This window comes from Hyalella azteca, unplaced genomic scaffold, assembly GCF_000764305.2.
Source record: "Hyalella azteca isolate HAZT.00-mixed unplaced genomic scaffold, Hazt_2.0.2 contig12191, whole genome shotgun sequence".
In the NCBI taxonomy this organism is placed as follows: domain Eukaryota; kingdom Metazoa; phylum Arthropoda; class Malacostraca; order Amphipoda; family Hyalellidae; genus Hyalella; species Hyalella azteca.
Window position 1 is genome coordinate 20,090 of NW_025942155.1, and position 13,728 is coordinate 33,817.

Sequence of the window (13,728 nt, forward strand, 5' to 3'; positions counted from 1 at the left end):
CAGTTGCACAAATGAGCACCACAGTTGCACAAATGAGCACCACAGTTGCACAAATGAGCACCACAGTTGCACAAATGAGCACCACAGTTGCACAAATGAGCAACACAGTTGCACAAATGAGCAACACAGTTGCACAAATGAGCAACACAGTTGCACAAATGAGCAACACAGTTGCACAAATGAGCAACACAGTTGCACAAAGAGCACCACAGTTGCACAAATGAGCAACGTTTGCACAAATGTGTAACACAGTTGCACAAATGAGCAACACAGTTGCACAAATGAGCAACACAGTTGCACAAATGAGCCACACAGTTGCACGAATGAGCCACACAGTTGCACAAATGTGCACCAAAGTTGCGCAAATGAGCACCACAGTTGCACAAATGAGCAACACAGTTGCACAAATGAGCAACACAGTTGCACAAATGAGCCACACAGTTGCACAAATGTGCACCAAAGTTGCGCAAATGAGCACCACAGTTGCACAAATGAGTAACCCAGTTGCACAAATGAGTAACCCAGTTGCACAAATGAGTAACACAGTTGCACAAATGTGTAACACAGTTGCACAAATGAGTAACACAGTTGCACAAATGTTTAACACAGTTGCACAAATAAGCAACACAGTTGCACAAATGAGTAACACAGTTGCACAAATGAGTCACACAGTTGCACAAATGAGCAACACAGTTGCACAAATGTAAACTTGAAACAAATTTTAAGTTTACACAATTTTGGCGCTATACAACACTTGGCGCGCAGATCAGATTTTTGCAGTTATGTCTCACTTTTTATGTACATTGTTTATTTCAATTTTATTTCGCGTGCATTTAATTGAATCATAACGTTGGTTTTTATTTTATAACTTCGTCATGTACCTAAAATTTTTTTTCTTGTTAATATCTTTTCTACATTTGCGTTCTGAGAATTTCGATAGAATAAATATTTTAATGTATAATGGAAAATCATACAGATTTTCTTAAGACAATTCATATTAAATCTGCATAGCACAAGCTAAACTTTTCAGATGGAGATTTTTTCGCTTCTATACACTTGCGCTCAACCACTATCACTTATTGCTATAATTAAACTCGATAAGAAGGTTCAGTTCAGTAACACAGTCCTTATTTAGCTATTGTTCGCAACCATGAGTAGAATCAATACACATGATTGAAAATTAATTGACAATTTATCAAATCAAATGCAATTTTTCAACTCGTTTCGTATCTTTGAGTAGAATTAGCTCACAAATGTGAATAAACATACAATTTGTTCTAATTTAAAAAAAATTCTATTTTGATGTTGATTTTAATTGATCAGGAATTCCAGCTCGCATTTGTTCGTAGAAGTTTGCACTTCATTTTACCATGCTCCATAATTTAGTAACAATTTGGTAAGCGTTACTAATAAAGTCCATAATATGAAACTCGAGTCTGTAAAATTGTCGTAGGCTTGGAAATTTCAAAGTAGAAAAAACATGAATTCTTCACTGAAAAACCATTCCGCTATCATACTCTAAGTCACCTGTCATCCATCAGGGTTAGGAAAATAGAATCAACAGAAAAGTTTGTTGACTTAATTTGTTAAATTTATTTTCTAATTAACATTAATTATCTAATTAAAAGCTTCGTCAGTCTTCTAAGTTAATTACTTTGAAGCAACGTTGCCTACGAGTTTATATTGATTAAATATCGCTTACTCGACGTTATTCCAACGTCAGAAGACTGGCGGAGTGCTTTTTTTTTTGTCTGCACTCAGAGAAATGCGAACAGTAAGTGTATCCTACTTACAGTAAGTGTATCCTACTCACAGTAAGTGTATCCTACTCACAGTAAGTGTATCCTACTTACAGTAAGTGTATCCACTTACAGTAAGTGTATCCACTTACAGTAAAGGTATCCTACGTACAGTAAGGGTATCCTACGTACAGTAAGGGTATCCTACGTACAGTAAGTGTATCCTACTTACAGTAAGTGTATCCTACTTACAGTAAGTGTATCCTACTTACAGTAAGTGTATCCTACTTACAGTAAGTGTATCCTACTCACAGTAAGTGTATCCTACTCACAGTAAGTGTATCCTACTTACAGTAAGTGTATCCTACTTACAGTAAGTGTATCCTACTTACAGTAAGTGTATCCTACTTACAGTAAGTGTATCCTACTTAAGTAAGTGTATCCCACTTACAGTAAGTGTATCCTACTTACAGTAAGTGTATCCTACTTACAATAAGTGGCAGCATTAGTGAATGTTCAATTATATTTCTAACGTCAATCGATTTTTCGAATCACAAATTCACTAGAAAATCAAAAAAAAAAAAAACTAATGCACAGTTCCTTGCTTTTCTTTTTCTTGCTGAAACGAAACGCTTATTATAAAGAAATTTTTAATTATATATGAATTTTCTTTGCCTTTATATTACAGGTTATATTTATTTAGTAGAGCCAACACTTCTTTCGAACTATTTTAACTGTAACGCTGACAGTTATTTGAACTACAATAGCTTGAAATTATGCAATTTTTCGAGTTCGTTCTTCCCATGACTTTCTTTTTTATTATGTTAAAAATTTTATATTGAGTCTTCCATCTTCCTGTTTCTTTCTATTCATTTCGAAATAAAATTCTATGATTTTATATGTTGTGTGAATTTTCAGATTGCTTTATTGTTTACTTCAGAACTTTTGTATGCTTATGCAAAAAGTTTTTAGTTAGCCACATATTGGCACGAAGATATGTGAAATTAAAGTGCTAAAAATTTGGCAAGGTTTACTGAAAATGACTCGTATTAAGTTAATTCAGTGTTGATATACATAAATGATATGATACATTTTGATACAAAAGATATGATGCAAATAATATGAAACATTATGATACTAATGATATGATACATACGATTTGGAACACAAATGGTACAACTTCACGATAACTGCAAAATGAATGTGTGAGAAAATTTTGGCTTGTATTTTTAACTTCGACATAAATTATTTTTTCATATTCTAGATTTCTCCATGATTGTATTAATTGCAGTCTCATCAATGTAACTTGTTTACTGACTTCACTTTAAATTGGATTTCCATTCTCAAATCAGTAAAAATTGACATTGAACCTAATCACCTTACCTGGTTCGACTTCGTAAATGTAATTCTCCGTAATTGTACTCGTCTTTCTTGTACTGAATTTAAATTACAAGTTTTTTCAATAATTTTATTGTTTGGTAAACGCCTGATTACTTTTGATATTCTTTATATACGTAACCCGGAAAGAAAAATGGACGAAAGTTCACACTTCTTGATTTTACTTTTTCTTTCCATTGACTTTCATTGCCTTCCAAAAAATTTATCCATCGTATCTAATTAAGTCAAGAATTTACGAAACAAATTACTAAAACTAAACGAATACAGTAATCGTAATGCGTTTCGACCTCACGCATAACAGCTGCTAAGTCATTTTATTAATCCAAAATCGAAGGGAACAGTGACCGAAAAAATTTATTCCCCGATCTCACCGCCAAGTTAACAATAGTTTAGTTTGGTCGCATGAACGTTGCGAAACGTTGTGTACAAAAGAAACATGAGAGTAATTGATGGACACGTTAACTTTTTTGAAAGATTAACGTTTTTTCAAAGATTGAAGTTTGTCGAAAGTTTAATGTTTTTCGAAAGATTAACGTTTTTCGAAAGATAGGTGGCACTGTTTTTTCGTTATACAGTCGGTAATTGTGACTGTGAATTCGAATAGTTGACGCTTGATGATTTCAGTTGTACCTTATACTTGATATATTTTGGATTTTACGTCAATAATTGTTAATAAAATACGGCAAAAATGTATTTTTTTCACGGGAATCAGTCTGCAACTGATGGTTCCACCGTTATTTTTACGCTTTTTTAACAGCCTGGTTCTTCTTTCAATAAACCATGAATGAAGAAAGCGAAAATTAAATTAAAATAAATTTAAGCGAAAATTAAATTAATTAAATTTCCTTTAAATTATAAAAATTAAATAAGTGTCACCCCGTCGTCAAATTTTCAGCAAATCTTTTACGTTAAATAAACCTTCAGGACCAATCACAGACGGAGAATGCAGTTTTGTTATTTACCCGGGAAGTAATAAGTCAACAAAGAAAAAGACATTACTTATATGGCCCTTTCGATCGTTATCAATCAATTACCGCCAGGGTGTTCGTAAGTCAACCCGCAAACTATATATTCTTCAGTTTTACGACTAAACCTGCTAATTATTCACATTAGGATTGTCTACGTCGAATACTAAACGGTCACTTTTTAACATACGATCTCATTATCCCGGGACATTCGACCGTCGTTAAACTCGGATCACCGGAGGGATTTTTGAACATGCCCCCCCTGACGTTCCCCTTGTTCCCCAAACAGAATTTCGCCCCCGGTTAGTCCTGGGGGCAGGGAGACGTCGCCCCCGCAGTGGGTAGATCCTCCCCCATGTTACACATCACTGCATGTAGGAATGATTTCTTTCCTATCAAAGGAGCGCCGCAAGTACGTTAAATGTACAGTTGTACATTGACCTCATGTCGAAATCGTGGCTTCCTTCATATTCATCGTGTAATTTATCGTACCTAACAATCGTGTGATCTATCTCTTAAAACGGTCATATAACTCATAATTTAACAATTAATAAAGTGTTACTCACCATGTAGCGCATGATTTACCACCAATCATGTAACCCATCCTACCATGTAACCTATCCTACCATGTAACGTATCCTACCATGTAACGTATCCTACCATGTAACCTATCCTACCATGTAACTTATATTACCAACCCATGATGTAAGCCACGCAACCAAGTATTAGTGTTTATTAGTAATATAGTATTAGTGTTTCCATTGTTTCGCACAAAATACTAAAACTTCAGATGATTTCAGAATGCTGAACAATGTCTCATCGGCAACGTGGGCTTTACTCTTATCAATCTTTATAAAAATTCATAATTTATCATGAGAGCGTTCACAATTATTTATTGCCTTGAATTTCGTCTGATATTTTCTTTGGATACGCCGTGGGATTGGTTCTTGTTAGTTTTCGTCTATTTTTTTTCAATAACCTTACGAATATCGCTAGCTACTCTGTCGCTCCCAATAAAATTTAACTTTCACCGTAAATAACCTTTCATTTCAACCAATCGCATATAACCTCATATATCAACCAAAAATAAATTACCTTATTTCAACCAATCACATATAACCTCTTATTTCAACCAATGATAAATAAATTTTTAATTCAACCAATCACATGTAACTTCTTATTTTTAACGTATTATATTATAAAAAGCCTATTCTTTTAAACCTGTCCTATTGTACCGCTCTGCAAGCGTTGCTGTAATCCAATGCACCACAATCTTCATTATCTTTACTTTTTTTTAATATTCAATCATTTGAAATAATTGATGATACTCTAATACTGATTTGTTATATTATATAGGTTTCAATTATTGTAATTGCTACGTATGTATTATCAGTGACCGCTTAACAACAGCGACAAAGTATCCGCTTATTTGTTAACTTAATTAATTAAATTTTTTTTATCCGCTTAAAAAAAAAATTTGTTAACTTGTGTTGATCTTAACTAGGCGTCTTGCCTCTTAACTGATGAAGGTTCTTCAATATAAGCTACATTCTTTAGCTCCAAATTAATCAAAATGCTTGAAATTTCCAATAATGTACAAGTTGCTGTCTTCGGCATGAACTTTTGGCTGAAAAATAATCTTCATTTACTTTCAATTCCCTTTCGTCCTTAGTTGGTAAATGCTCCTTGGTTTTTGCTTGTATTTATAGCTTTGATTGTGTAATTCATTTTTGCGTGTTTTTACCCTTCATTTTCATACCATGTATTGATGTGATATACTCTTAACCTTTTAATAAGCGATATTGTTTGGCGTTAAGATGAGAATATATTCTCTATATACTGTTATATTGATATACTGTAAATTAACGGCTGGGCTTGATCGTTAATTGTTAATGTTAGGCCAGCATTGCCTTTATAAAATGAATTCGTACTCAGAAAAGGTTCCTTAAAATCACGAACAAAATTTCTGATCAAGACGTTTTTTGTGACTGACGATTTTTTTGCATCCTTAATAGATTCTAAATATCTTTCTGAACCTGCTGTAACACTGCCGTGATACTGCCGTGACGCTGTCATAATACCGAAGTAGCATTGCCGTAATCCGGCTATGATGCTATAGTAACACTGCTATAATCCAGCTTGAATCTGAAGCGGAAATCCTGCCCTAACCCATCTAAAATACTACCATAACATTGCTGCAATCCTGCCAAACCCAACCCTAACATGCCCTAACATGCCCTAACGTGCCCTAACATGCCGTAACCTTCTCTAACATGCCCTAACCTGCTCTAACATGCCCTAACCTGCCCTAACGTGCCCTAACATGCCCTAACCTGCTCTAACGTGCCAAAATCTGCTCTAACATGCCCTAACGTGTCCTAACGTGCCCTAACCTGCTGTAACGTGCCAAAATCTGCTCTAACATGCCCTAACGTGTCCTAACGTGCCCCAACCTGCTCTAACTAAACACCTCCACCACCACAGCAGCGGAGCACGGCTGTCGCGGCCCTCTGTCCTACCTGCGCGGCTCTCGGGCGGGCCTGCGTTGTCCTCGTAACCAACCGCTTGCGCTGTGGCAGCTTCTGCAACGATCACTGGCCGACAGACGACTTTACGCTAAACTACATCCACTAGCCCAGGCTGAAGTTTTCGGTACAACCGAATCTTCACGAAAAGTTCATGATTCATCGCTGCCTCATCACCTGACTGTATGGCATGACACCCCAGTTTATAATCCAGACACAGGATTGCTCTCAGGTTCAGTTCAGTCCGTTGATGCTGCATCATCATTTTCTCAAAGGCCTGAAGAATGGAGCGCTGCCCCCGACCCTAAGAACAATAGCAGTAAACTCGTCAGTCATGGGGCACAACCGTATTCTAGTCATTATTTCGTCCAACTGCAACGGAACAGACAGATTTTACGCGCTATATTAGCATTGGATTTGGAAGAAAGTCACAGCAGCGAAAGTGATTTACAGAATATTGAAACTAACTTTGAATCTCTTGACCCGACTTTACATGGTGCACCAGGGCTACCTCTAACTCAACGTCGTCGTGGTATGTTAGGCCAAGAGCTTTTTAGTGATAATACGTCCAATGCAGTCAGTAGTGAAGAATTATCTGATTCAGAGAGTCATGAGAGCTTGCAGCGAGTTAAGCCTCACCACAGACGACGAAACTCCAGGAATAGGATGGAGTCTAGAACTTGGTCGGCCCACATCGTCCTGACGACAGAAATGCCGCGTCCTACTCTCGATGCCGCGCCTCTTCTGCACCCAGCCAATTCAAGTGGATAGCTTCTTCTCAATCTCAACCCAAACTTAAGTCCTTGGGAGTGAATAAATAGAACAACAATTTTATGTTATGGTGAGTACCAAGTCAGCAAGTGTAGACCAATTTTACAGTTGCCGTCTTATCATTCGGCACGTTTGTTTTCTGATATTTTATTTTGACAGAATTTCAAATACACATTAAGCATCCTGCCGACATATTTCGCATCATAGGTTTACAAAAAATTAAAAAACATGCATTTAAATTTGTTTGACTTAAAAACTTGATGGAACCGAAACTCGAAGAAATTAAAACCCCGTCTTCTCAAAAACTTTTTCATTTCAGGTTGTGATGCCGGTTTCGTTCGCCCCAGGACTTCGAGATTTCAACGTCTGTTATGTTTAAACTGCCTGGTGGCATATTCTATTAATTTCTAGAACCTACCATGCATTTATTTCACCGAAAAAATCTTACGTTCCCAAGCAAAGTTGTTGACGAGTATTTTCTGCAGGAACTCAGAACAGTGCAGTGTTCGAGGCTGTTACGAATAAGTTTCTCATGCAGAGTCGTTTAATTTATATTAGAGAGTCCCAAAATTAGTCACACATTTTCCGGTAGAACAGCCTGCCATCTAGTGAGGTATTTTAGAAGCAGTTAACTAGATGTTGTCTCGTGTTACCGACATATAGTCAATATTTTAGGCCGTCTTCGTTGTCTAGGGCCAGTGAAGTTTCGGTGTTTAGAGATTGATAGACTTTATTTAGAGCCTCACTGTGCAAATGTTGTTGGATAGACACATGGATGAACTCCTTGTCAACCAGCTTTCCAGGCTAGAAATGTGTCCAGGAATCACTTTAGCCAAATTCATTTTGAGAATCAAAACGTAATCATATGTTGATTATTAAACATAGAACCTTGACCCAACAGCCAAATCGTTGCAGGCCGCGCTACAGTGTAAGTGTTTTGTAAGCCAAAGAAATATTTAGTCATAGCTTTAAGAAGAACGAGGGTAGCAGGCCCGTCTGTCAAGTAAGCTACTCTATTCCCAGTGCCATATATTTCTCGATGACTTCTTGATGTTGTGCCCAAATGTTATTCTTACGAAGAGGCGACTTGGTAAACTGCATTTATGGTTCATAAGTGTTAGGTATATAACTCTAGAGTGCTTTACTTATTTTCATCGGAAAATAATGAGAAGTGCTTGTTATTATTTAATCAAGCGTTGGCTACTAACATGTTACGGTCTGGACGCTTTGGTGTCATCCTCACTACGAAGTTATTTACGTGAAGGATTGAAGCCAGGCGTTAAAAGAATGGAAATTACCGCCGTTTATTATTGTTTTTGTTACGAAACAGTACGAGCGAGAATTTATTTATAGATTTGTGTCGCCAGTTGTAAATAGAATTATAATTTTTCAGATGTTTAGGCATCGTTCAGAAAGTTGTTGTTTAATTTTTTTTGTAGTGCCATGTTCTTGTCATATTATAAATAGTGATATTCAAGTCGTACGATGCTTTTTAATGGTGATCAACTTTTTCCGCTGTTAAAGCTCAACTTTTTTAAAAAACAACTTCATTATCGCATACATTTTTTCTTAACTGAACTGAATTTCCCAACATAAATTTAAACATGAATTAGATTGAAGATGGGAAAAGCATCAATAAAATAATTAAATAAAAACCTTACTGGCGAAGTTGTATTATTTGATATTGCAAAGTTAATATTATTTTATTGGCTACAGTGCACTTAATTTGAGCGCGGTGCACCTGAACCACGTTAGTACGAAATGTGAGTAATGGTTCGGTGATTATATATATAAAACATCTCCTAAATAGTGAACTGAAGTTAATTCAATTTAATTTTTTAAAGTTGAAAAAATGTGGTGGAATTTGTGTCAGGATGCGAACAGCATTCTATGGCACGCGCTCGAGCTTTTATTCTTCTTCTTAAATTCCCAGCAATTCTTCATCTGTCCTGCCTCAACATAGGCGTCGATGGCCGTCATCATGTTGGCAACAAAGGACTTACGGATGAACTCATTCGTGTTGACGAACTCGTCGTTCACTGTTCTGTGTTGTTCGTGTTGTTCTGTGTGTTATAGTCGTCATCTATGTTTGTGATTGTAGAGTTTGCAACACGACTGATTCAGTCAGCACTGATTGTGAAATATAGCGTAAAGTGGTTCAAAACGATGTCATAAAATAATACATTCGATCAATTAACGATTCCCGCTAGTGGCTTCTACCTCAGAGATAGAAATTATTCTTACCCAACGACGTTAAGATATGTTAAGAGTGTTACCCTAGTGAAAATGATTTGTTACGTTACTATTACGTGTTATTAAGAGGCTGCAATTAATGAATAATTATCGTAAGGAACTTGTTTTCCTTCAAATTTTCGGTGAATTAATATATAATCGAACGAAAACTCACATCCCTCCACTCGTTTATCTTCAATCAATTTTAATATTCGTCAAAAAGTTCAAATAAATAATTAAATAATGCATCTTGAATACTATCATTAGATACATCAAGCCTATTGCCCACTGCATCAGTCAGACGGATACACGAAACTGCTACCTAATTCTTTGTAACTTTCTGTGTGTACAAATTACACGATTCTTGCATTTAATACCGAATAGAATAATGAGACTGTCTCTTCAAATTATGAACTGACCGGTTGAAGATGTTCAATATGCAGGCGTTTTCTCTTCACTTGGTTATTGCAATAATTAAATGTTGAAGTGAAACATGATTCGGAAAGAATGTTAACAATGCAGGAAGTGAATCTACCGAACCTGTAGTCAGTACGACGTCCTCTGTGTATTTTATCTGTGTTTTCTTTTATAATAATAATAAAATATGTTCATGTTTTTAAATTAGGTAAAATTGGTTTGATAACTAAGATATTTGGCTTAAAAGTCATCAGGGTATTTTAAGGATAAATATATCCTTAGGTTTGAACTTTCGTATATGAAGAGCAAGCACTCATTGCCTGGCATAGGCTTGCTATAGCCTCGCCTCCGTACCAAAATAGTTCCGTTCATCTCTTAAAACTTGTGATGAAATGCCGGACTTCAGTGAGATGACGTCAATTATTGCCCCGTTGGAAATTTTTGTTGAATTTTCAGTTTGTTAATGGAGCACTTGACCTTTTATGTAAAATCAAATGCTAAAATATTTTTGACAAAAATTTTGGCTGAAATTGTTAGGTTGTTTAAGCCGCTGCAAAACAGCAATGCTTGAATCAAGTTATGTTTTCAAACTTATGTTCTCAAAGTTGTGTACAGTAAATCTGAATGGTTATTTTTAAAGATTAAAATCTTACATTCGCGATTTTTTTCATTCCCCCTATTCCTCGGTAGAATAAGGAAATTTATTTATTTTACCCCTCCAATTTTGGGATCTTTAGACGCGTGTCTTCAGAGATACATTGAGATTTCCGGATCCGAAGCGCCCACACGGAGACCGGGGTGTCTAAAAGCCTGGGATCTCATTACATCTCAGTCATTGTAATTATCTGAAGGTAACATGTACAACGCTGTAAGTGAAGGATAGATACATGTACGCTCTCTAAGTTGACGATATAACCCCCTCTTTAAATTTATAATTTATTTACATTTCTAACATATATAACACAACACTATGACTTGCAATATGGAGTCAACTACAAACCTCAGGCTTGTCTGTCACGATGTCACCCAACTTGTCTATAAACCTGATATGATTTCTGTTCAGTAACTAATCTCAGTAACTTCTTGCTGATGGGAACATTATTATTTTTGCTAAAATCTCTTAAATTCTTTGAAAGCATCAAGCTTCTTCGCAGCGAGATATGTGAATCTGCCGAGTCTCTGTTATCTAATCAACTCAATTATCGGAGGAGGCAGGAAGATGCTGATTGTACTTTCCTTGTGCTGCGGCATTTTCTTCTTGATAACTGAATAATAGCGCCGCTAATCAACTGCCCGCTTGTGGCGATGGATACTTGAATAATTTCTGCCGATTGAGGTCTTGCACGAAGACAAGGTTTGAATCCAAGCTAGCAGTAAATATTATTCGATATCTCAAATCGGCGACTTGATAAACGTAAGTTTCACGACAATTCTGCTAATCTCGCTGCAATGCCGCGTTCAGAGAAATGAGTGAGAATTTGCCCAAATAGCGATGAACTTTTATTCTTGCAAATGTCATATTGACCCAGTATGGCCAAGCCAAAAGGAATATCAGTTCTATGTCAGTTCATCAAGTAAAGTAGGTAAGAAAGTTTGTAACAATTTGTATGACTTCGTTCGTCAATCATAGTGATACATAGTCATGTCGGCGCTAAAGAGTAGGCCTGATGTGGTTCGTCAGATTCAACGCACAAGTTTTCCTATCCTTATTTATTCTATCCCCAAATCTTCATTCACCACGACGCGCACTCAATAAGTGCGTGCAAAATATCGCAAAGATCAACGACATTATTATTCGATGAGTGCAGCGAGCCCACAAGCGGTTCCCGCGTTTGCCACCAAGCCAGCGTCACCGCTGACCGCACCTTGCAGTGCCCGGAAGAAGCTCGTGCATGTAGGAAATAGCCAAGCAGCTTCCCAGTGTTACCTCCTAATAGCTTATTAAACCTACTGTATCCATGTATTTCTCTAACGTCTGTTACTGTGTATGGTTCCGAATTCGTGGTACAATTGCATGTTACTGAGTGAGCGAAGTCTTTATTATGAGTAACAATGCGCCACGACTTGACGACATCGTGGGCGATCATTGTTATGAACACCTTCTATAATCTATATCATAGTTCACAGCTATATTTTAGGATTATTTTGTCTAAGCGCAATTACTTTGAAGTGGAACTATTTGTAGCATAAACTAGATGTATTGATTTAATATTCTTTAGGTCATTTATCAGACTTTTGCTGTTGTGGCTTATTTGAATTCCAGGTAGACATAGCCACATATCAATGCCATCCTGTTTTCTTCGACTCAGTCATAGAGAAAAGTTTTGAGGGAGACTACTTTGTCCTCTGTCTACCGCCTCCTCTACACGGCTGACGGCCCCTACTGCCGACTTGTGTTTCATTGCGTCTCTTTTGATTTGAAACATATTAGGTAATTTTAAAATATTTTCCTCTAAAAGTAATCTCTAATCTCACGATTCCATGCGTCGGAATAGTAAGTATTTCAAGCCCAACGGCCCCAACCCAGCGTTGACACTATAATCGTGATCAAAGCCCAACCCAGCGTTGGCAAATGCAAGCATAAGCAAAGGAACGTCAATTAATGATATGTATATCTGGCCTAACTCTCCCTGAAGCTGAAATTGGTTGTTGGAGACTAATCAATAAATAAGCATTCGTTTACCCCAAACACTTGGCCAATGATCGCAAATAAAAAGGATGAATAAACACTGATAAGTTAAGAACTATAATAACAAAAGAACGATAAATAGGAGAATACAAAACTATAAACCGTGTGTCTTTCAAGCCCTTGCATATTAATTCCTAATCATGACCTAGGTTCGTAGCCTCGCTCAAAAAACGCAAATAAATACAAATTACGGACTTGAATTAACGCAACACTTACAAAAGAATAACATACATAAATAATAAACAACATAAATAACAATACACAATATCACGAGAAAGGCCACCACACGATAAACAATGAAAGCACTAACCTCTGTGGTGGATCACTTAGCAATGACAAGTTACATGACGGAGCTACACGAGGTGACGTAGTAATAGTTGACTCTAAAAGCAAAATGACAAAACCCGTAGCTTAACTATCTATGAAATTGTATCTAAAGGCGGTCCCTAACATGGTGAACTTAGCTATCATCAAAGTTGCGTCTTTTCTTGCCGCTTTTGTAAGCACCTAATGAAATACTGCGCAATTGATCATGTTCACAAACCATTCCTGTCACGCCAGCTGTAATCGTGTGTCATCGTTACAACAGCTACAACATTATTAATTAAGCCTAAACAATGGGAGTCCAGCCCCTGCGTAATGTAAGTTTAATGTATGTTTTTCTCGACCTATTAACTAATATTAAATCTTATTTCCAGCTTACGTCACCACGTCGCTTACGTTTCCATTGTAACCTACGATAGCAAGTAAAAACTACAAAAAGAAAAGTGCCATTTCTTCTTGCCCACCAAACCACATCCGTGTCAATTTAGACAATATGACATTCATTCTTCTGAGTAGGGGAGTCTCACGGCAGCTCCACGGGTACCCAGATACGTTGCATGGAGTGCGGCAGCTTTGAAGGCATGCAGAATGAAACCCTTGATTTGATAAAACAGGGTAAGATTGTACCGAGAAGAGTTTAATAGAACGAATAGATATCCACTTGTGCT

The 13,728-nt window shown here is 36.8% G+C and overlaps 1 long non-coding RNA gene across 1 annotated transcript; it reads left to right on the forward strand.

Annotated features, from left to right (window-relative positions):
* The first annotated feature begins 7,262 nt into the window (after positions 1-7,262).
* On the forward strand, positions 7,263-8,931 carry LOC108667854. The gene is made up of 2 exons (XR_001930570.1): positions 7,263-7,468; positions 7,718-8,931. It is a non-coding gene; the product is annotated as an uncharacterized LOC108667854 (long non-coding RNA).
* Positions 8,932-13,728: the final 4,797 nt, after the last annotated feature.